The 20,841-nt window shown below is 44.0% G+C and overlaps 1 pseudogene; it reads right to left on the bottom strand.

Moving 5' to 3' along the window:
• Positions 1-14,134: 14,134 nt before the first annotated feature.
• Positions 14,135-20,587, bottom strand: LOC136373428 (macrophage immunometabolism regulator-like; annotated as a pseudogene).
• Positions 20,588-20,841: the final 254 nt, after the last annotated feature.

Genomic DNA, 20,841 nt, shown 5'->3' with positions numbered 1-20,841 from the left:
GAGAGAAGAAGAGAAGGAGAGAAGGAGAGAAGGCAAAGGCAGAGAAGGAGAAGGAGAAAAAGAGAGGAAGAGGAAGATGAAGAGAGGAAGAGAGAAAGAGAAAAGAAAGAAAGATAAAAGAGAGTAAGGGAAAGAAAGATCAAGAAAAAGTAAAAGAAAAGGAGCGAAAGAGAGAGTGAAAGAGAAAAAAGAGAAATAAGGAAAGGGAAAAAGAATGAGAACGAGGAGAAAGAGAAAGGGAAGGAGAAGGAGAGTGAAATGCCACGGAAAGAACTACACAACTTAGAGTAGTTGTTAGAGCAGTATGTATTTATGGATGTTGAGATGCGTGGGGAATAATTTCACCAAAGACATGCATACCCACCTGCGAACTTGGGCCCCTTATTATTCCCTGAGGTCTTACATATGCATGATATTCCACGGTCCCCCTTCACACATATTCATTCCCTGGGCCCACCTGTCCTTGCTTGGTATGGGGATTAACTCCATGCTCTTCTGGGCATGCTCAGTCCATTGTGGTGGTGGTCTTCAGGCCGTGGTGGTGGTCTTCACCCATTCACCTCTTCACCTTTATCTCTCCCATGTGTGCTTTGGCCCTCTTGGCATGTTTTCAAGGGAACATACCATCTCAGAGTCCGTGTTCTTTTCTTTATCTGTGCCCTTAGCCCTGTTATTCTGCTGTTTAGGCTAGTTCTTCTGATTATGCCAAAGGTCCCCCATACTTCTGGTGCTTAAATGTATGCAAAAGGGTAACAGTATTTGGTGTTCACTAAATGCATATATTCTAAAATACTACTTGGAATACATTCTAACATAGAGCATATGTTCTTTAATCTACTGTGAAGGATCAGCTGGGATTTTTCAAATCTATGTCTCCGAGAGGAAAAGAAAGAAAAATAAAAAAAGAGTCAAGGAAAGAAAGATCAAGAAAGAAAGAGGGAAGGAAAGAGAGAAAGAAAGAACGAGAGTGAAAGAAAGAGAAAAAGGGGAAGGAAAAGGGAAGGAGAAGTGGAAGGGGAAGGGGAAGGAGAAGGAGAAAGAGAAGGAGGAAGAGGAAGAGAAAAAAGAGAGAAAGAGAGAAAGAAAGAGAAATATCAAGAAAGAAAGTGAAAGAGGAGAGAGAAAGAGAGAGAGTGAAAGAAAGAGAAAAGAGAAAGAGAAGGAGAAGGAGAGAGGAAGAGAGGAAGAGAGGAAGAGAGGAAGAGGAAGAGGGAGAAAGAGACAATAAGAAAGAAAGAGAAAGAGAAAGAAAGAGAAAGAAAGAAAATGAGAAAGAATAAGAAAAAGAGAAAGAGAGAAAAGAGAGGTAGAAAGAAAAAGAAAAATGGAAAGAAAGAGAGAGTGAGAGAGAAAGTAAGAGAGGAAGAGAAAAAAGAGAGAAAAAGATTGAGAGAGAATGTTGGGATTTCTTAGATATTTGGATTGATTGAGGGTGAGCAATTCCAGACTGGGCCCCTTGGCCTGCAGAGCCTGTGGGCCCCTGAGCCCACAGGGCCTGCAGGCCACAGTGATGCAGTTAGAAATTCATAGTTGTGGCACAGTAGAAAATTCACAGTTTATATTAAGGTGTTCTGGGAAGTAATGGGTTTCTAAATGTAGAAATGTAGTTCTGGCACTTTAGCCACCTTAAGACTTAGATAAATAAGGGTTGTTTGCATTCTTTGTATAGCCTGTAACTGTAAACTATGTAGTGAACCTATATAACTCACCGCGGGCAGATAATAAACGGAATTCAACATGGAAACCGCATCGGTTTAGATGTGTCATTTATCCTGTCCGACCTCCTAATAGTCAGGACCCTTGCTACAAGAGAAAGCAAGAGAGAAGGAAGGGAAGGGAAGGGAAGGGAAGGGAAGGGAAGGGAAGGGAAGGAAGGGAAGGGAAGGGAAGGGAAGGGAAGGGAAGGGAAGGGAAGGGAAGGGAAGGGAAGGGAAGGGAAGGGAAGGGAAGGGAAGGGAAGGGAAGGGAAGGGAAGGGAGGAAGGAAAAAAGTAAGAGAAGGAGAGAAAGGGACAAAGAGAAAGCAAGAGAGAGAGAATGAGAAAAAGAGAGAAAGAGAAAACAAGAAAGGAAGAGGGAGAGAGAGGAAAACAGAGAGAGAGAAAAAGAGAAAAGGAAAAAAGAGAAAGAAAGTGAGAGAGTTAGGAAGTGAGGAAGTGAGAAAGTGAGGAAGTGAAAGAAAGTGAATGAGTAAGAGAAAGTGAAAGAGAAAAAGGAAGTGAAAGAGAAAAACAAAAAAATAAAAAAGAGCGGGGAAAAGAAAAAGAAAAATGAGAGAGAAAGAGTGTGAGAAAGTGAGAAAGTGAGTGAAAAAGAGAGAGAAAGAAAAAGAGAAAATTAAATAAAAGGATGAGAAAAAGAAAGGGAGAAAAAAGAGTGAGAGGAAGATATAGAGTGACAGAAAGAGAGAAACAGAAAAAATAGAGCAAGAAAGAGAAAGAGAGAAAGAGAGAGAAAGAAAGAGAGAGAGGATGAATGAAAGAAAGAAAGAACAAAAGAATGAAAGAAACAAAGAAACAATTCTGGCTCTCACATCAACCCAGCTGGGGTGTCCAAGGTCATGGGAGTGCCTGTGTCTGATGGGCTTCTTTGAGGATATCTTTTCATAGATAAGTTTTCCCTACCCTAGATATAAGTTTTTTGCTTTCTATGCAAATTAGTTATCATCTGCAGCTCATTCTTCAAGACCTTTCTGGAAATAGGCCTGAGGACTTCCGGAGGTCTTAAGTAGTCTTGACCCTCGCCCTACTGTGTCAGTCTTTGGTCGACACTCCATGTCTGCTTCTCAGTGTCATTCCTGTGCCTGCACTGTGCTGTGTTGTGCTTACCCCCAGGAACTACAACAAGGATGTTTGTCCCAGAAAAGTACTGCCCTACATCTGTGTGGCTCCTTCTTTGGCCACATTCTGCTCTTTCTCACAGTGTACTTACCAACAATCCTTGGTTGGCTACACAGCCATCTGTCTATTGGTGTTTGAGACATACACATTAGCCCCTTATATTCTGGGCTTCTACAAATGCTGCTGTGGCTGGAAATCTGCCTGGCAGAAAAGGACCTGAGGTTGGTTGACAGGGGATTGAATACAAGCTGGCTGTGTGCCCAGGTAGCCGAGAAGGCAAATGGCATCCTGGCTTGTATCAGAAATAGTGTGGCCAGCAGGACTAAGGAAGTGATTGTCACTTTTTACTCAGCAGTGGTGAGACCATACCTTCAGTACTGTGTCCAGTTTTGGGCCCCTCACTTCAAGGAAGACACTGAGGTGCTGAAATATGACCAAAACAGAACAACAAAGCTGTTGAATGGTTGAGAGCAGAAGTCAAGAGGAGTGACTGAGGGAGCTGGGGTTCTTTAGCCTGGAGAAAAGGAGGCTCGAGGGTGACCTTATTGCTCTCTACAACTACCTGAAAGGAGGGTCTAGCATGGTGGGAGTTTAGTCTCTTTTCCCAAGTAACAAGATATAGGACAAGATTAAATTGTCTCAAGCTGCTCCAGGGGAGGTTTAGATTGGATATCAGGAAAATATTTCTTCACTCACTGTCACTGTGGAGTCAGAGAGAGTGATGTGACATTAACACACTGAGATCATGCAGCAACAGCCCATGTTTATTGTCCGACATCTTTTGTAGAGCTTTCAAATTTCCCGCACTTACAGACATGATTGATCAAGGGTCTCAACTCCGCCCTAGCTCACTGGTCAATGATATGGGTGTATCTGTGCTTTAAAGGGGTTGGCTGAGGTCCTCTCTCTGGGTTTGAATTTGATCTAACATTGTCGTGTCCAGGGACTTGTTTACTATGAGCTAGGCTGGTCAAGCTGGAATCTGTTAAGCCAAATTATCTGTGCAGCTATAGACCAGCTATATCTGTTACAACTGAAAGGGTTGTCAAGCATTGGCACAGGCTGCCAAGGGAAGTGGTGGAGTCACCATCCCTGGAGGTATTTAAAAGAAGGGTAGACATGGCACTTGGGGACATAGTTTAGTGGTGGACTTGGAAGCATTAGGTTTGTGGTTGGACTCAGTGATCTTAACAGTCTTTTTCAACCTAAATGATTCTATGATTAATACCTTTTATTGCTTCTACCACTTTCACTCATCTAATCACCTGGAAGATATTATTAGGCCACAGGGAAACATTGTATTCTTGTATTGGGTGTACATGGCCAAGCTTTGGTAGTGATGGGGCTACCGGGGTGACTTCTGTGAGAAGCTGCTAGAAGCTTTCTCCATGTCCAGCAGTAAATCCCTGGCTGCTCCAAAGATGCATGTGCTGCTGGCCATGGCTGGGCCAATCAGAAATGGTGGTAATCCCTCTGTGATATTTAAGAAGAAAGAAAAAAATTATGCAGTTGTAATTGTGGTCAGAGAAGAGTGGGGTGTGTCAGAGTCTGTCCAAGGATGTGATATGCCTCACGACCGTCTCCAATGATTGAGGGACTGAGACCCCAGACTCTGAAAGGAGCCCTGGCCTGGCTGAGGTGGAATGTTTGCCAAGTCTCAGAGGACTGGTATACATCTCCATGAGAATGGAGTGCAAGAACAATGGAACTGGTCACAGTGGACTGAGCCAAGGCTGCTTGCCCAAACTGGTCTGTCCATACCAGGGTACGGCACATACGGTGTGCAGCTTGTCCCTGAGCACCCAACCTCGATGCAGGTGGCTCCGGTTTTGGCCCTGTGACTCTCCTTTGTCCCAACCTTGATGCAGGTGGCTCCTGCTTTGGCTCTGGGCCCCTTGCTTTGCCTCAACACAAGTGGCTCCTGCTTTGGCTTTGTGCGACTCGCTTTGGTCCCTGCCTTGACCAACCTATAAAACCCTGGAGACCCCTGCTCACCTTCGTGTACACCCCACTGGAGAAGTTTGTGTCTATAGGCATCTTGGCCTCGAGGACTCGTCCCTCCACATTGGTAGCTATAATCCCCTTACCCTCTTTTCTATCTTTCTTACTATTCTCTATTTTCTCTCCCACTATCGCATTTTGGTGGCACTAAATAAAGGTGCATTTTTTGTTGTATTACTGAGTTGTCCCCTGCTGTGTCTTTTGCACTCTGAGATCCTAAAACGAACCATCAGGTTCCCCACATATGTTTGCGGACCCTGAACATGTGAGAGGAACAACTCTGCAGACCCCAAGATCAGTGGAGAAGGGGGGAGAGGAAATGCCCCAGGCACCAGAGCTGAGATTCCTCTGCAGCCCATGGTGAAGACCATGGTGAAGCAGGTTGTCTCCCTGCAGCCCATAGAGGAGACCCATGCTGGAGAAAGTGAATGCCTGAGAGGAGGCTGTGACCCTGTGGGAGGCCTGTGGAGACAGAAGCCCATGCTGGAGCAGCTGGTCCTTGAAGGACTGCACTCTGTGGAAAAGTCACCCATGCTGCAGCAGTCTGGGGAGGACTGTTGCCTGTGGGGTGGATTCACATTGCAGCAGTTCACAGAGAACTGTTGCTTGTGAGACGGACTCATGTTGGAGAAGTTCATGGAGGACTGCACATTGGAGCAGGGGAAGGACTCTTCTCCCTAAGCAGCAGCAGAAACAATGTATGATGAACTAACTATAAACTCCATTTCCTGTCTCCCTGCATCACCGAGGGGGAGGAGGTAGAGGTGGAGGGAATGTGTTTTTAGGACTGTTTTAGTTCTCATTATTCTGCTCTGATTTGATTAAAAATAAATTCACTTAATTTCCCCAATTCAAGTCTGTTTTGCCTGTGATGGTGTTTGGTGAGTGATCTCTCCTTGTCCTTATATCAACTCATGAACCTTTCACTATATTTTCTCTCCCCTGTCCAGCTGAGAAGGGGAGTGATAAAGAGGCTTTGGTGGGTGTCTGGCATCCAGCCAGGGTCAAAGCACTACACCACACTGTTTCTGATACAAGTCAGGATGCCATTCGCCTTCTTGCCCACCTAGGAACATGCTGGCTCATGTTCAGCCACTGTCAACAAGCACCCCAAGTCCTTTTCTGTTGGGCAGCTTTCCAGCCACTCTGCCCCAAACCTGTAGCACTGCAGGAGTTTGTTGCGACTGATGTGCAGGACCCAGCACTTGGCTTTTTTGAACCTCATATCATTGACCTAGGCCTATCAATCCAGCCTGTCCAGATCCCTCTACAGAGCCTTCCTACCCTCCAGCAGATCAACACTCCCACCCAACTTGGTGTCATCTGTGAACCTACTGTGAGTGCACTTGATCCCCTCATCCAGATCATCAATAAAGATATTAAACAGGACTGGCCCCAATACTGAGACCTGGGGAACACCCCTAGTAACTATCTGCCAACTGGATGAAGCACCATTCACCACCACTCTCTGGGCTCAGTCACCCCACCATTTTTTTACCCAGTGAAGAGATCACCTTTCCAAGCCACAGGCTGTGAGCTTTTCTAGAAGAATACCATGGGAGACAGTATCAAAGGCTTTACTGAAGTCCAGGTAGACACATCCACAGCCTTTTCCTCATACACTAGGTGGGTCATCTGGTCATAGAAGGAGGTTGGGTTGCTCAGGCAGGACCTGCCTTTCCTAAACCCATGCTGGCTTGGCCTGAGCCTTTGGTTGTCCTGTATGTGCCATGTGATTGCACTCGAGATAATTTGTTTCATAACCTTGCTGGGCACTGAGGTCAGACTAACAGGCCTGTAGTTCCCCAGATCCCCCTTTCCATCCTTCTTGTGGATGAGCGTAGCACTGGCCAATCCCGAGTCATCTGGGACCTTGCCAGTTAGCCAGGTGTTGGGGGTTAGGTTTGCTCCTTTTTTACTCTAAAGAATTTTTTCCCCATAAGTTACCAAGGAAACTAAGTGTTGGATACTTAAGAGTACTTGACCAAACCAAAGAGGTGGCCAAAGCTTGGAGGGAGAGATAACACAAGCTTTGGGGCAGGTAAAGGACAGAGCTTGAGGCAGCTTGGCACTCTGTTTTTCGGCGTTTGGGGAGAGAGAACGGCTGGGTTGCTGCTTGCTGGGAGTTCACTGTGGCCAAAGGGGTCCAGTCCTGGGAAATCTACCATCATCTGCTCACCCTGGAATTCTGAGCTTCTCTGCCACCCTGCTGGAGCTGAGCCAACCCTGATCCGCTGTCAGCTTCTTCGGCACTGCTCCTCTTGCTACAGTTTGACCCTGCACCTCCCTGCCCTGCTGGGACATCCTGCCATCACAGCCACCAGCCCAGGACTTTTCCACTGTTTCCAGCTTGGTGCTCTGAGGATCCTGCAGGGGCACTGAGACCAAACTACCCTGTTTTTTTTTTTGTGAAGCAAAGCCCTCAAGGTTCTTGGTACTGTTTTTGTTATTAATGCTGTAGTTGTTGTTTTTGTTTGCTTTGTTATACATATTAGTAAAGAACTGCTATTCCTATCCCCAAATCTTTGCCTAAAAGCCTCTGACTGCAAATTTATAACTGGAAAAAAGGGAGGTGGTTTACACTCTCCATTCCAAGGGAAACTCCAGCTTTCCCTGGCAGATACCCGTCTTCCCAAACCGAGACACCAGGACTGTCACAAGATGAGTAGGAGTTTCAGACAACCCCTGCCTCAGCCTCAGAATTTTGGCAACAGCCTAAATTTAGGAAATAAATCTGGCCCACAAGTTCTAAGGATGGCAGAGCAGGTCTATTTATAAAATGAGTTATTTATTGAACAGACATTTTAGCTTTTCAGTGGTACCAGGAGGTGTTGCAGAAGAAGCATGGCTGCTGTGTGAACAGGTGAATGATCTTTTGCTGGTGGCCGAGCTTAGGGAGGAAGTTGAAAGGCTAAGGAGTATTATGGAAAGGGAAATAGATTGGTGGAGTTCCACCCTTCCATCCTTGAGGGAGGCCCACCAGGAGTCGGAAGACTCCCATACCTCACACTTTCAGGCAATAGGAGGACACCTGGTGGATGAAGGGGAGTGGAAATGGATTCCTACTTGGGGAGGTAATAAAAATTCCTCCCGATCTCCATCCCCCACCCAGGTGCCACTTCAGAATAGGTATGAGGCCCTGGATCCAGAGGGTCAGCCAGATGACATAGAAGAAAATTATCTGCCCAGTGAGCCTCTCAATTATGTTTCATCTGTCAGACAGATCACCACCTCCGACATTAAAAAGAAAAGAAGGGTAGTTGTAGTGGGTGACTTCCTTCTGAGGGGAACAGAGGGCCCCATATGTCGACCTGACCCATCCCACAGAAAGGTGTGTTGCCTCCCTGGGGCCTGGGTACTGGATATTACAGACAGACTCCCTGGGCTGATTCAGCTCTCTGAGTATTACCCACTGCTGATACTGCAAACTGGCAGTGATGAGACTGAAAAGAGGAGCATCAGGGCAATTAAAAGGGACTTTAGGGCACTGGGTAAAGTGGCTGATAGGGCAGGAGCACAGATAGTGTTCTGCTCAGTCCCTTTGGTGGCAGAAAAAGATGATGAAAGGAATAGGAGAGCCCACAATATCAACAAGTAGCTCAAGGATTGGTGTCATCAGCAGAATTTTAGGTTCTTTGATCACGGGGCAACTTTTATGGCACCTAGCCTGCTGGAACTGGAGGGGCTGCATCTGTCTGTTAACGGCAGAAGGATTTTAGCTCATGCACTAGCAGAACTCAGTGAGAGGGCTTTCAACTAGGTTTGAAGGGGGAAGGAGATGCAGCTGGGCTGTCTGGAAGCAGGTCCAAGGGGGCTACGCCTGAGTTAGAGGTGAAATCAGTAGCCAAGCTGAGGTGCCTGTATACCAATGCACGCAGCATGGGTAACAAACAAGAAGAGCTGGAGGCCATGGTACAACAGCAAAGCTATGACGTAGTCGCCATTAGGGAAATGTGGTGGGACGACGCACATAGCTGGAGCACTGCACTCAATGGCTACAAGCTCTTCAGAAGAAACAGGAAAGGGGGAAGAGGTAGAGGGGTGGCCCCTTATATTAAGAGGGCTTTTGATGCTGTGACTATTGAAATTAATGACAATGAAACTGAATACGTATGGGTAAGAATTAAGGGGAAGGCCAATAAGGCTGACATCCTCCTTAGAGTCTGTTATCATCCACCCAACCAGGAAGAAAAGGTGGACCACCTCTTCTAAAAATAGCTAGAGAATGTTTCAGGATCACCAGCCCTTGTTCTTGTAGGAGACTTCAATGTACCAGACATCTGCTGGGAACTTAAAACAGCAGAAAAGAGGCAGTCCAGGAAGTTTTTAGTGAGTGGAGAACAACTTTTTGTTGCAGCTGGTGAGTGAGTCCACCAGGGGAGGGACTATGTTAGACCTGTTGTTTGCAAATAGAGATGGGTTGGTGGGAGATGTGGTAGTTGGAGGCCACTTGGGGCATAGTGATCATGAAATTATAGAGGTACTGATATTTGGAGAAATCAGGAAGAACATCAATAAGACTTTTACATTAGACTTCTGGAGGGCAGACCTATTTAGGGGACTTATTCAGAGAATTCCTTGGGAAGCAGCCCTTGAAACAGGAGTCCAGGAAAGATGGGCATGCTTCAAAACAAAGATCTTGAGGGCACAGGAACAGACTGTCCCTGTGTGCCGAAAGATGAGTCGACAAGGGAAATGTCCAGCTGTCCTGGTTTGGAATAAATTAGGGAAGAACCTCTAAAGGAGTCCCCTAAACCAAAACCTCCGCCACCCCTCCCCCCAGCCCTGGGTTCGGGAAGGAAAAATACCTTGGAGGAAAAGTGGAAAAAACCGGTTTATTGACTATGAAAAGAACACTCCCCAGCACCAAAGTGGGAAAAGGAACCGAGTTACTGTCCGGAAGGGTACTCAGCTTCTCTTGCAGACCCAGGACTTCTCCAACTTCTCAGGTCAGGTCCGGAGGGGGTACAAACCTTGTGGGGGGGGGGGGGGGGGGGGGAGGGAAGGGAAAAGGAAGGAAAAAAAAACAAACAGAAGCAGCAAGAGCCAGTGGCAGGGGCAGGCCAGCAAACAGAGAGAGAGAGAGAGAGAGAAAGGAAGGAAAAAAGAAAAGAAGAAAGAGAAACAACAGGGGAAAAAAAGAAAAAGAAACAGCAGACCAGGCAAAAGCAAGCAGCAGAGAGCCAGAGCGAGCAAGCCAGCAGCAGCAAAGCAAGAAGCCAGCAAGCCCTGCCAGAGAGGGAGGGGCAGCTGCCAGACACAACAATGTATCCAAGATATGGGATATATGGGATAGGAGGCAGGTCAACCCAGAACATTCCACCCCTTATCCCATATCGTGGATACACAATTAAAACTTTCATCTCACTTACTCAGACCTTTAACACTTATACATTTCCATCCGTCTTACTTGCTCAGACCTTTGACAGTTATACGTTTCCTTCTGTTTCATGTCTAACTGATCTAACGCACAGACAATGGTGATAACATTCAGCACATATCAATCTTACCCCATATTCAGATCTCCCTGAGGTACACATCGTATTGTTCCATCTTTCTGCATTATCCACCATGTACAACCCGGTCCTTGAGCAGAGACAACTCCACGGATGGGTTTGCCTGTACTCGAGTCAGGGTTGATCCATACTGTCTTTCCCAACAAACCTCTAACATGGGCCACTGGGACTTTATCTCCATCTACTATATTAAGGTGCTGGGACTGAGCAGGACCCGCTCGGTTAGTGGAACCTCGGGTGTTAACTAACCAGGTAGCTTTTGCTAAATGCTGCTCCCAGTTTTTTAAGGACCCCCCCACCCAATGCTTTCAGGGTGGTTTTTAACAGCCCATTGTACCTCTCCACTTTACCTGCAGCTGGTGCATGGCAGGGGATATGATATACCCATTCAATGCCATGTTCCCTAGCCCAGGTTTTAATAAGATTATTTTTAAAATGAGTCCCATTGTCTGACTCAATTCTCTCGGGAGTGCCGTGCCTCCAAAGGACCTGCTTTTCAAGGCCCAGGATGGTGTTGCGGGCTGTAGCATGAGACACAGGGTAGGTTTCCAACCATCCCGTGGTGGCTTCTACCATGGTCAGCACATGACACTTCCCTTGGCGGGTTTGAGGCAGTGTGATGTAATCAATTTGCCAGGCCTCCCCGTACTTGTACTTAGACCACCGCCCTCCATACCAGAGAGGCTTCATCCGCTTGGCTTAATGGCAGCACACGTCTCACAGTCACTGATAACTTGAGAAATGCTGTCCATGGTTAAATCTACCCCTCGGTCTCGTGCCCACTTATAGGTGGCATCTCTACCTTGGTGACCTGAGGCATCATGGGCCCATTGTGCTAGGAATAACTCTCCCTTGTGCTCCCAGTCAAGATCTATCTTCAACTCCCCTATCTTTGCAGCTTGATCTACCCGCTGATTATTTTGCTGTTCCTCATTAGCTCTACTCTTGGGGACATGGGCATCTACATGGCGAATCTTCACAGGTAGGTTTTTCCACTTTCTCTGGCCTTGTTTCCCGGCCAACGCACCAAGAAATGTCCTGGTTTGGAATAAATTAGGGAAGAACCTCCAAAAGGAGTCACCTAAACCAAAACCTCCACCATCCCTTCCCCCCCAGCCCTGGGTTCAGGAAGGAAAATACCTTGGAGGAAAAGTGGAAAAATCGGTTTATTGACAATGAAAAAACCACTCCCCAACACCGAAAGTGGGAAAGGGGTTACTGTGATGAGGAGGGTGCGACGCGTCTCTTGCAAACCCCCCGGACTTTTCCAACTTCTCAGGTCAGGTCAGGTCCGGAGCCGGTTCACACCTTGGGGGGGGGGGGGGGGAGGGGGGGGGGGCGGGGTGGGGCGGGGCGGGAAAGGAAGGAAAAAAAAAAAAACCAAACAGAAGCAGCGAAAAAAAAACCAGCGGCAGGGGGCAGCAGGAGAGAGAGAGAAAAGAAGGAAAAAAGAAAAGAAGAAAGAGAAACAACAGGGAAAAAAAGAAAAAAAACAGACCAAGCCAAAAGCCAGCACCAGCAGCCAGCAGCAGCAAAGCAAAAACAAGCCAGCCAGCAGGCCCCGCCCCACCAGAGGGGCAGCTGCCAGACACAACAATGTATCCAAGATATGGGATATATGGAATCAGAGGCAGGTCAACCCAGAACAAGTGTATTCACACTTGCATCCACACAGACATAAAGAGTCTGTACAAGGTACCGGTGAAAAATTCCTCTTGAAGGTAGTGAAATACTCACATCCGATGCCTTTGCATCTTCTCAGTGGATGAAGGGTTGAGCCTCAAGAAATGGGGATATCAGGCCAGGATCCATCATCATTTGGCAATCCTCCAAGGACAGCAAACTTGAGCGTTCTCTGGCTCTGAGAGGTCCCACTCAGAAGTTTGCTGGTTGCAGCTGCTGCAGGCCAGAAGAGCTCAAAGAATCTAATTTTGGACCACTGCTTATAGGGTCACAAGAGAGTGGTTTTAGTCATAACAGTGTTTTATCCTGGACACACTTCAGATTGACAACTTTCTTTGAAAGGGCGAGAACAAGAATGTTTTGCCATTCAGGCAAAAAAAGTTTCCAAGGTTGTTAAAAAAAAAAAAAAAAAAAAAAAAAAAAAAAAAAAAAAAAAAAGGCAGGAGCTTGTTAGCCAGCATTAGCTCCTGGGAGCAGACATAGTTTCTGATAAGCTCAAGAGGAGCTCAGCCCAGGGGCTGTTCATCAAGGCTGAAGCCTAACGAGCATTTCTCAAATCTTAGCGCAGCCTGGTGGAGAAAGGATGCACCTCAACAAGGATAGAGTTAATTTTCTTCCTAGTAGTTGGTATAGTTCTTTATTTTGGATTTCATATGAGAATAGTATTGGTAACACTGATGTAGTTGTTGCTAAGCAGTGTTTGCACTAAGTCAATAACCTTTCAGCTTCTTGCACCACCCCACCAGCAAGTAGGCTAGAAGGCACAAGAAGCTGGAAAGAGACACAGCCAGGACAGCTGACCCAAACTTGCCAAAGGGATATTCTGTACCATATGACATCCTAGTCTGCATATAAACTAGGGGTAAAGCTGGGCAGGGGCCACTGCGCAGGGACTGGCTGGGCATCACTCAGCAGGTGGTGAACAATTGCATTGTGGATCACTTGTTTCAAATATTCTCATTATTTTATAATTATTTTCTCTTCCATTTCTCACCTATTATTGTGTCCTATTATATTGTTTTTATCTCAACCCATGAATTTTCCTTTTTTTTTCCTCTCCCCTCCCACTGGGGAGGCGAGCGTGAGCAAGTAGCTGCGTGATGTTTAACTACCTGCCCAGTTAAACCATGAGAGGCATCCTCAACTTTTTTGGGGAACCTGTTCCAGTGTCTCATCACCCTAAAGAATTTCTTCCTTATATCTAATCTTTCACAGAAGTATAAGATTCTTGCTTTCAAATTTTAATGATCCCAGGTCTAAAGTTGTATTTTTAAATGTCCTCATTCTACACAGTAAGAGACTCCACAAAAATAGGTATTGCTATCACTCTCTATTTTTTCAGCCAGAAATACATTTTGATAGAGCATTTCAATAAATAGTGGTGTTCATTCCTTAGACAAAACCTCTCTTTGGCACGTGACCATATTCCATTTTTTAAACTAAAGACTATACAGGAAAAGTTCATTAAAAAGATCATTGTTCAATAAATTAAATTTACAGAGGTGCAGTTAACTCTTTGAAATACACATCAGTTGTGCATATTCTAACAGCCAGAAAACATTAACCAAACCAGCAAAACCATCTACTGGGCTCCTCTTCACTGCCTTCAGTTACAATTGTGCAGTAAGTGGCAGAATGAAAACAACTCTTCCTTTTCCACAACACATGTACTGAGTAGTGCTTGCTACTCATCCTGAAGAATCAAAAAAACCCCCTAAACTGTACCAGAAACAACTGATCAAATGTTTCCAAACATGATCCTAATTTTAATTTCTAAATATGTAAACTAAAATGAAGTTGCAAACTGCTTCAGTAACAGACTGCACCTAAAAATGTATAAAAACATTTAAATTTTATACAGAAGTTACTAACATGTTTTAAATATATCTAAGAGTACGGTTGTCAAAACTGCATTTGATGTCATAATTAGACAAAAAAATTCTTCAGAAACAAATTAAGCCAGTGTATTTCATCTACTAATATTCTAAATACTTATTCCAAACTAGTTTTCTTTTTAAAAGAAGGCAAAACAATTACTTCTGTACAGAAACAAAAATATGTAATAGGTTTGAAGTAGCAAATGAACAAATTTTTTTATGAGTAAATTTCCTTGTCACCACCAGTGCAAACCCAGTTACAAAATGTTTGAATAGGATGATTTAAAATAACAGGTGATCCAATTTAGCCAAGCTCACATTCTTTCCCATGATGTAAAAAATCATACACACATTTTATTGTAGAATACATTAAGAAGCAAAAAGATAACTTGAGTACTTATCCAAGAGCAATTTCTAACATCAACCCAAAATTAGCAACAACCAGACCATCAATTTCTCAGTATTAAATTACCATAAATGCTAGATAACTATAAAAAACCCCAAACCCAAATCCAAAAACCAAAAGCGTTTTCTTTGTTAAAATATGTTCAAAGAAATATCTACCAGCTACAGTCAAATTTGCATTAGAAGCTGCTTGCTGTGGATTTTTTTTCCCTGCATTTGTAACACAATACATTGTCAAAATTCTATTCAAATAAATTACTTTCTGGTAACATTTCGCTTATACCACCTACAATGTGGACAGTCATGTACAGTACGACAGCAGATTTTTGCAGCAGAAAAATAACCACAAACTGGTTCTAAATTCTAGATTATACTTCATGGTTCACGTATTATTTCTTGAAAACATATGATCCCCTCTAAGGGTAAGGTGTTGGAGCTGGTATTTTAGCATGTCTGTGTCAGCAGGTTCCTGACTGCTCATTTTGTCCAAATTGAGGTAGTCCAGGGATTTAGAATGAGCTTTTTTGCCCTTTAAAAGGCAAAGAGGCAGGGGACCATGAAGTGCCTTGTAAGGTTCATATGGTAAAGCCTTAGTGCATTTATCCCCCGAGCTGGGCATCCATCTCCTCCTTCCACTTACTGCTGGGATCTCATATGGCTGATAGCACCTACTTCTAGTTTTGTACAAACGGGAAGAACATGCAAGTCCTAAATCAAGCTGTTTAGAGTGAAAGTTAAGCCCAGACTTCACTTTATTATCTTAATTTCCTGTATACTTTTGAGCTAATTTTAGCAGCTGCTCTCCAGTTGTGAATCCAACCAGGTAGTTAGAATCCATACAAAGGATCTGATAGCCTGAAACTGTCTGTCGCATTGGTGAGCAGGGGGTGCTGGAGCATTGTGGTCTCTCTGCTTCTGTTTTGCCTGCAGAACTGACGTCTGCAAGAGGTACAGGGAAGGTAGATATGGCAGTTCTGGACTTTCCATTTCTGTCCATTTTCAGCAATGTGCTATTCTCCTAAAAACAAAACAGACTGATCGCAAATAGAGCCTTTAACCACTAAAGGAGCTGAGAGAGGATCTCAGAAATCAAACTTTTTATCACCCAGAAAACATAACCAGTACTTCTCTATTCAGTTCTTCTGGTTCACATGGTCTTTTTAATGACTCCTTTATGCTCTTTTCCTTACTGTGCCCATGCACATGTTCCTCTAAAGTTCACACTTTGTTCAGGCTAGCTATGCCAACAAACAATCCCTGTGCAAAGCCTAAAGTTTGGTCCAGTAACACTGCATATTCATCCTGTTGGGCTGAGTTCAGATGCAGAGGCCTCTCAATCCAGCTCAAAGGACTGGTCTCTTCTTTTCACACGACAGGGTTCTTACAGAGGGTCCCTTTATGGGTCTTCTAGGAGGGGTTTGTAGGCCTTGAGCATATCCAGACTTGTCCATGCTGCCTCCATCTTTTTGGAAACCCTCCACTCTCTTCAAGTCCCTACCCCAGACATGTAAGGGCTTGTTCTGTAGCCTTTTAAAGTGGGGGACCCCAAACCTGCCTTTTACCTTTGTTTATTTACTTTCTATTCACATTCAAACTTGAATTACTCATGCCATTAACTATAATTTAAGAATTTTTAGACATTTTATACCTATACTTCTACAGATATAATTTCTATATCTTTATAATTGTATATATACATGTTTAGATATGAGCATATTAAGATAGTGCAACTACATATAAATATCTATTAAAATATATAGAAAATATATGTGTGCAAATATTCCATCTAGTATATATATATTTTTATATGCTGCCAATCAGAGGAATTTCTGAGAATATGTGGGTATTGATGAATACTAGGAGCAAAGTTCCAAATAACAAGATAAAGAACAAAGTGGTTAAACAATGGAAGCAATAGCCAACAACTACAGTTATGTAGTAAATTGTTAATTAAGGCAGAAATCTAAGTCTTAAAAGGGGAAAAACAGAGATAACATCTTCTTTTACCCAGGATATTGCAAGCTGAGCCAAACCTCCTCCAGTTTCGTGGTGAGAACTTGCCCTACCCATGAACTTTGCTCATTAGAATATCATTATAACAGTAAAAACCACACCTCTATCTTAGATGCCCCTTGCCCACAGAAAAAGCACTACTCTCCAAGCATGCACCATGATTTCTTGGGAGTCTATACCTTTAAATAAAAATGAAGAAAGGGTGAGCCAATAGCAACTTAGGCAAGTAGTGACTTATACGAGATACACTGATAGCCTAAGATTGTAACCATATAAGTATGCCTGCTTTTTCTTTAAAAAAATAAATGCTAATAGCAATAAAGTCTTCACTGCTTTACTGTTGGACAAGAAATGTGACTGGTAGCAAATTATGTTGTCATGCCTAAAAATACAGATCTGCAGAGATTAAACAAAATCTATATTATACTCAGCCTTTTTCTAAGGACAGCTATTCAAAGACAGACACTACTTTTAAAGAGAACCTACTCTTAAAGTTAAGAAAAAAATATGTTTAATCAAAACAGTTTAATTTGGGGGAGTTTTTTGAGTGGGTTTGTGTGTCCCCCAACTGAAATACTTTTTCTTTCTCTTAATAGAGCTGTGGTGGATTAACCTTGGCTGCTTTATAACATCCCCTCCTTAACTGGACAGAAGGAAGAAAATATGAAAGGTCTGTGGTTGAGATAAGGGAGATGACTCCACAAGTACACAGGCAAAACAGACTTGACTTGGGGAAATTAAGTTAATTTATTGCAAATCAAACATCCAAGTAAGATAATGACAAAAACAAGCCTCAAAATACCTTCCATCCACCCCTCTCTTCTTTCTGGGCTCAAATTTACTCCCAGCTTCTCTACCTCTTTCCACCAAGCAGAACAAGGGAACAGGGAATGGGATTTGCAGTCAGTTTATCACATATTGTCTTTGTTGCTCCTTCCTCTGCACACTTTCCCCTGCCCCAGCCTGGAGTCCCATGCATAGGAGACAGTCCTCCATGAACTGCTCCAGCACGGGTCCTTTCTACAGGGTTACAAGTCCTGCCAGGAACCTGCTACAGCATAGGCACTTCAGAGTCTCCTTTGGCCACATCCACATGCTCCATGGTGGACCTTCATGGGCTGCAGGGAGACAGCCTACCTCAACATGGTCTTCAACAAAGGCCACAGGGGAATCTGCTCCAGCACCTAGAGCACCTCCTCCTCCTTCTTCACTGATCTCGGCATCTGCAGAGTTGTTTCTCTCACATTTTCTCACTCCTCTCTTCTGGCTACTGCTGCACAGCAGTTCCCCCCCCCCCCAAATAAGTTATCACAGAGGCACTACCAACATCACTGATTGACTCAGTTTTGGCCAGCAGCACGTTCACCTTAGAGATGACTGGCACTAGCTCTATTGGACATCAGAGAAGCTTCTGGCTTCTCACAGAAGCCACCCCTGTAGCCCCTCCACTACCAAAACTTTGCCATGCAAACCTAATACAGTTAATATAATCTGCAGCAGGTACTGTTTCTTGGCAAGGTACATCTCATTTCACTTACATAATTTACACTTCAGAAGGTCACTTCTTCAAGCTTATTAAAACTATGTAGTAAAATGACCTTTCAAGTTTTACTCTGATTCTCTCAAATGTCCCTCCTCATACTAAAATTCTACCTCAAAATTAGTGTTCATTTACATGCAATGCCAGTATGGAACCAACAATAATAGAAGTCCAACAGCTTACTCAAATATAATAAATATGATTTACACTTATAAGTAGTGCCAAGAGAAACCAGAATAAGTCATTTGGATTGAAAGGGACCTTCAAAGATCATCTAGTCCATCTCAACTGCCATGGGCAGAAACATCTTTCACTAGATCAGGTTACTCAAAGCCCCATCCAACCTGACCTCAAACACTTCCAATTACTGGTCAAACAGCTCATCTGACTTTACTATAATATACTTCATTTGCATTTCATTATGCAAGTCTGATGGCAAGATAGGCAGGATATGGCTGTCCACTTTCTTCAATTTCAGAGTCACTGCAAGTACCACCCCCTCCTCCATCCTGATAACCACTCTCAAAAGCAAAACAAATAAATAAAACCCTAAAAAAAAAAAAACCCAAACCACCAACATACCACATAAACTAGAATATGTTTCCAAATACACCACCGGCAGTAACATTAAGATGGATGGCAGAAAAAGAAGCTTTCAATATGGGAAACAACAGGGGAAAGGAAGAGGGGAAAAAAAATCAGTGCTGCACATCTCTACTTTTGTGCCTCTTTATGGGACTGTTTCAAGGAATTCTATTGTATTCGGAGCTATGTCAGAAGGCAGCTAACTACTGATAGAAACAAGCTCTTTTCTCATCACAGACCTTCCCCACCATTCCTACTGAGATCTGCTTAACAGCAGTCTTCTGACATTAATTCATTTTTGCATGCAGCTATGCAAGCATGTATGTATAGTGATGTACAGCACCACCCTAAACATACACAATAACAAGCCAAGATGTGTTCAGAGAAAATATCAACTAATATACATTATTTGCTATTTTCTGTGCAATAGGTACACATGCACTCTCACTTAGATAAAAACTCTGCATGAAATGGCATATAAATAATAACTAGATAAGAAAAATTAAGACCTGAGACTATTTTCTTACATAGCTGTGGGAAACTTGAAACATCAGTACTTTAACTGTTCAGACACCCTCTCCCCAATACCTTGCTAGGCAAAAGAAGCCTGTCAATAAATCAAAACCACTTAGCAAGCTTCGTATTCTGTAAAGTAACATTTTGATGTACATTAGAGCATACAAACATGATCTCTATCATGAATGATATAACTAATACTTAAAGAGAGCTTTGACCCTCCATTTACCTTTTGCTAAAACCCAAAACAAACAAACAAGACAAAAGCCAAACTAACAACAATCCTCACAAAAAAAAACCCCAAAACCAAACCACCAAAGACCACCACCTTTTAGTACAGTGCAATATAAAATTATCCATAGAAAGCTGAAAGCTGGGGACTAGTATACTTTGTTGCTGTTAGACTGAATAGGAAGGTCATAGTCAGGTTTAGCACTTGTACAAGAATAAGAATGGTATAACAGGGACAGCTGTTGGTTGTAAGTTGCAACTTCAAAGAATTAAGCAGTTATGAACAGATAGAGGTGTTAATACATGTGAATTCTGACTTTCTCATCAGTTTAGACTATGAACAATACTTGGTGCAAAAAATACACTTCCTCAATCTAACTACAAGCTTAAAGATTTACATTAAAATTTCCAAGATTTGTGCACAAAAGTATCAGAATTAATACCTTGTTTTCCTCCATAATTTGCCAGAATAGTTCTGCTCTTCATAGCATAATTCTTATTACCATTATATTGTAAAGCATTTATATGAGAAGAAAATATGGGTCTGAGAGAGAAAACACAGGGCAAAACAGGCCTGCAGACCCTACCACTGTGGCAAGAAAAGACTTGCACATATTCATTCGTACCTTGCTGACAACACTACAATAGTACAGAGATAGGAACTCAGAGAAAAAAAGTGAAAACATATATCAGGATCTCTGTGCTGCAGGGGAAAATTCTGTCTACATAAGATCACCGGATGCTGGCAAAGGCTCGAGAAGCACCATGCAGCTATGAGAGGATGGCTGCTCAGCCATATAAATAATGTGCTTGCTACCTACCCTACACCCTCGGCCCTACATAACTGTATTACAGGCACCTCTTGTCTGCTACTGCCTGGTCTCACGGCACAACCACAAAACGACTGAGGTCTACTCGAGAAGCGACTTTAAATACAGGGAGTAGCTGGCAGAAGCTGCCAGCCCTGCCATGGAACTCAGATGCATTAAGAACGGGCAGCTGTGTTACCGGTTCTCACTGAAGCACCAAGCGCAATCATACCCCACCTCTACCACCTCCGCACGCGGAATCGTAACACTGCGCTAACTGGATCACTAGCTCCCTGCACTCAGCATTCTGGCCCGAAAAAAAGAAAGCCGCAGTTAAGGCCAAGGCTGCACCCACACACACTCACAAACTCCGAGCGGCACATCTAAGTTATTTAATCATACCACTCCAGCGGGGCCCATGGGGAACAGAGCCTTCACATGACCTTCACGAAAAATACAGGTCTCCCCACTGCCACCACTCCACAACACTGCCCACCACCCTTCGTCCCCATCGCGCAGCATCTCTCCCACCAGCCCTTGGCCAGTGTCTGTAGCGCCTTGGCCAGGCGCATGGTGCGCTGAAGTCTGCCCGGTTTCCCACGGCCCCTCCCCAGGCAGGGGAGGGCCTTCCCCCCACTCCAGACGGCACAAGCAAGGCCTACCTCAGAGCCTGAATTGCAACTTCGATGGCCCAGCGAACCGACACAACTCCCACCTCCTGCTTGCAGTCCAGTGGGACGGAACTCCAACACACAGCGAGGAAAGACAACAAGGCTCTGACTACGATGCAGTCTATTATGCTTGCTGAAGCTAAAGATGAAAATAA

Source organism: Sylvia atricapilla, chromosome W, assembly GCF_009819655.1.
Source record: "Sylvia atricapilla isolate bSylAtr1 chromosome W, bSylAtr1.pri, whole genome shotgun sequence".
Classification (NCBI taxonomy): Eukaryota; Metazoa; Chordata; class Aves; order Passeriformes; family Sylviidae; genus Sylvia; species Sylvia atricapilla.
The sequence above is the reverse complement of the archived record's forward strand: the minus strand, read 5'-3'. Positions and strand labels throughout refer to the sequence as shown.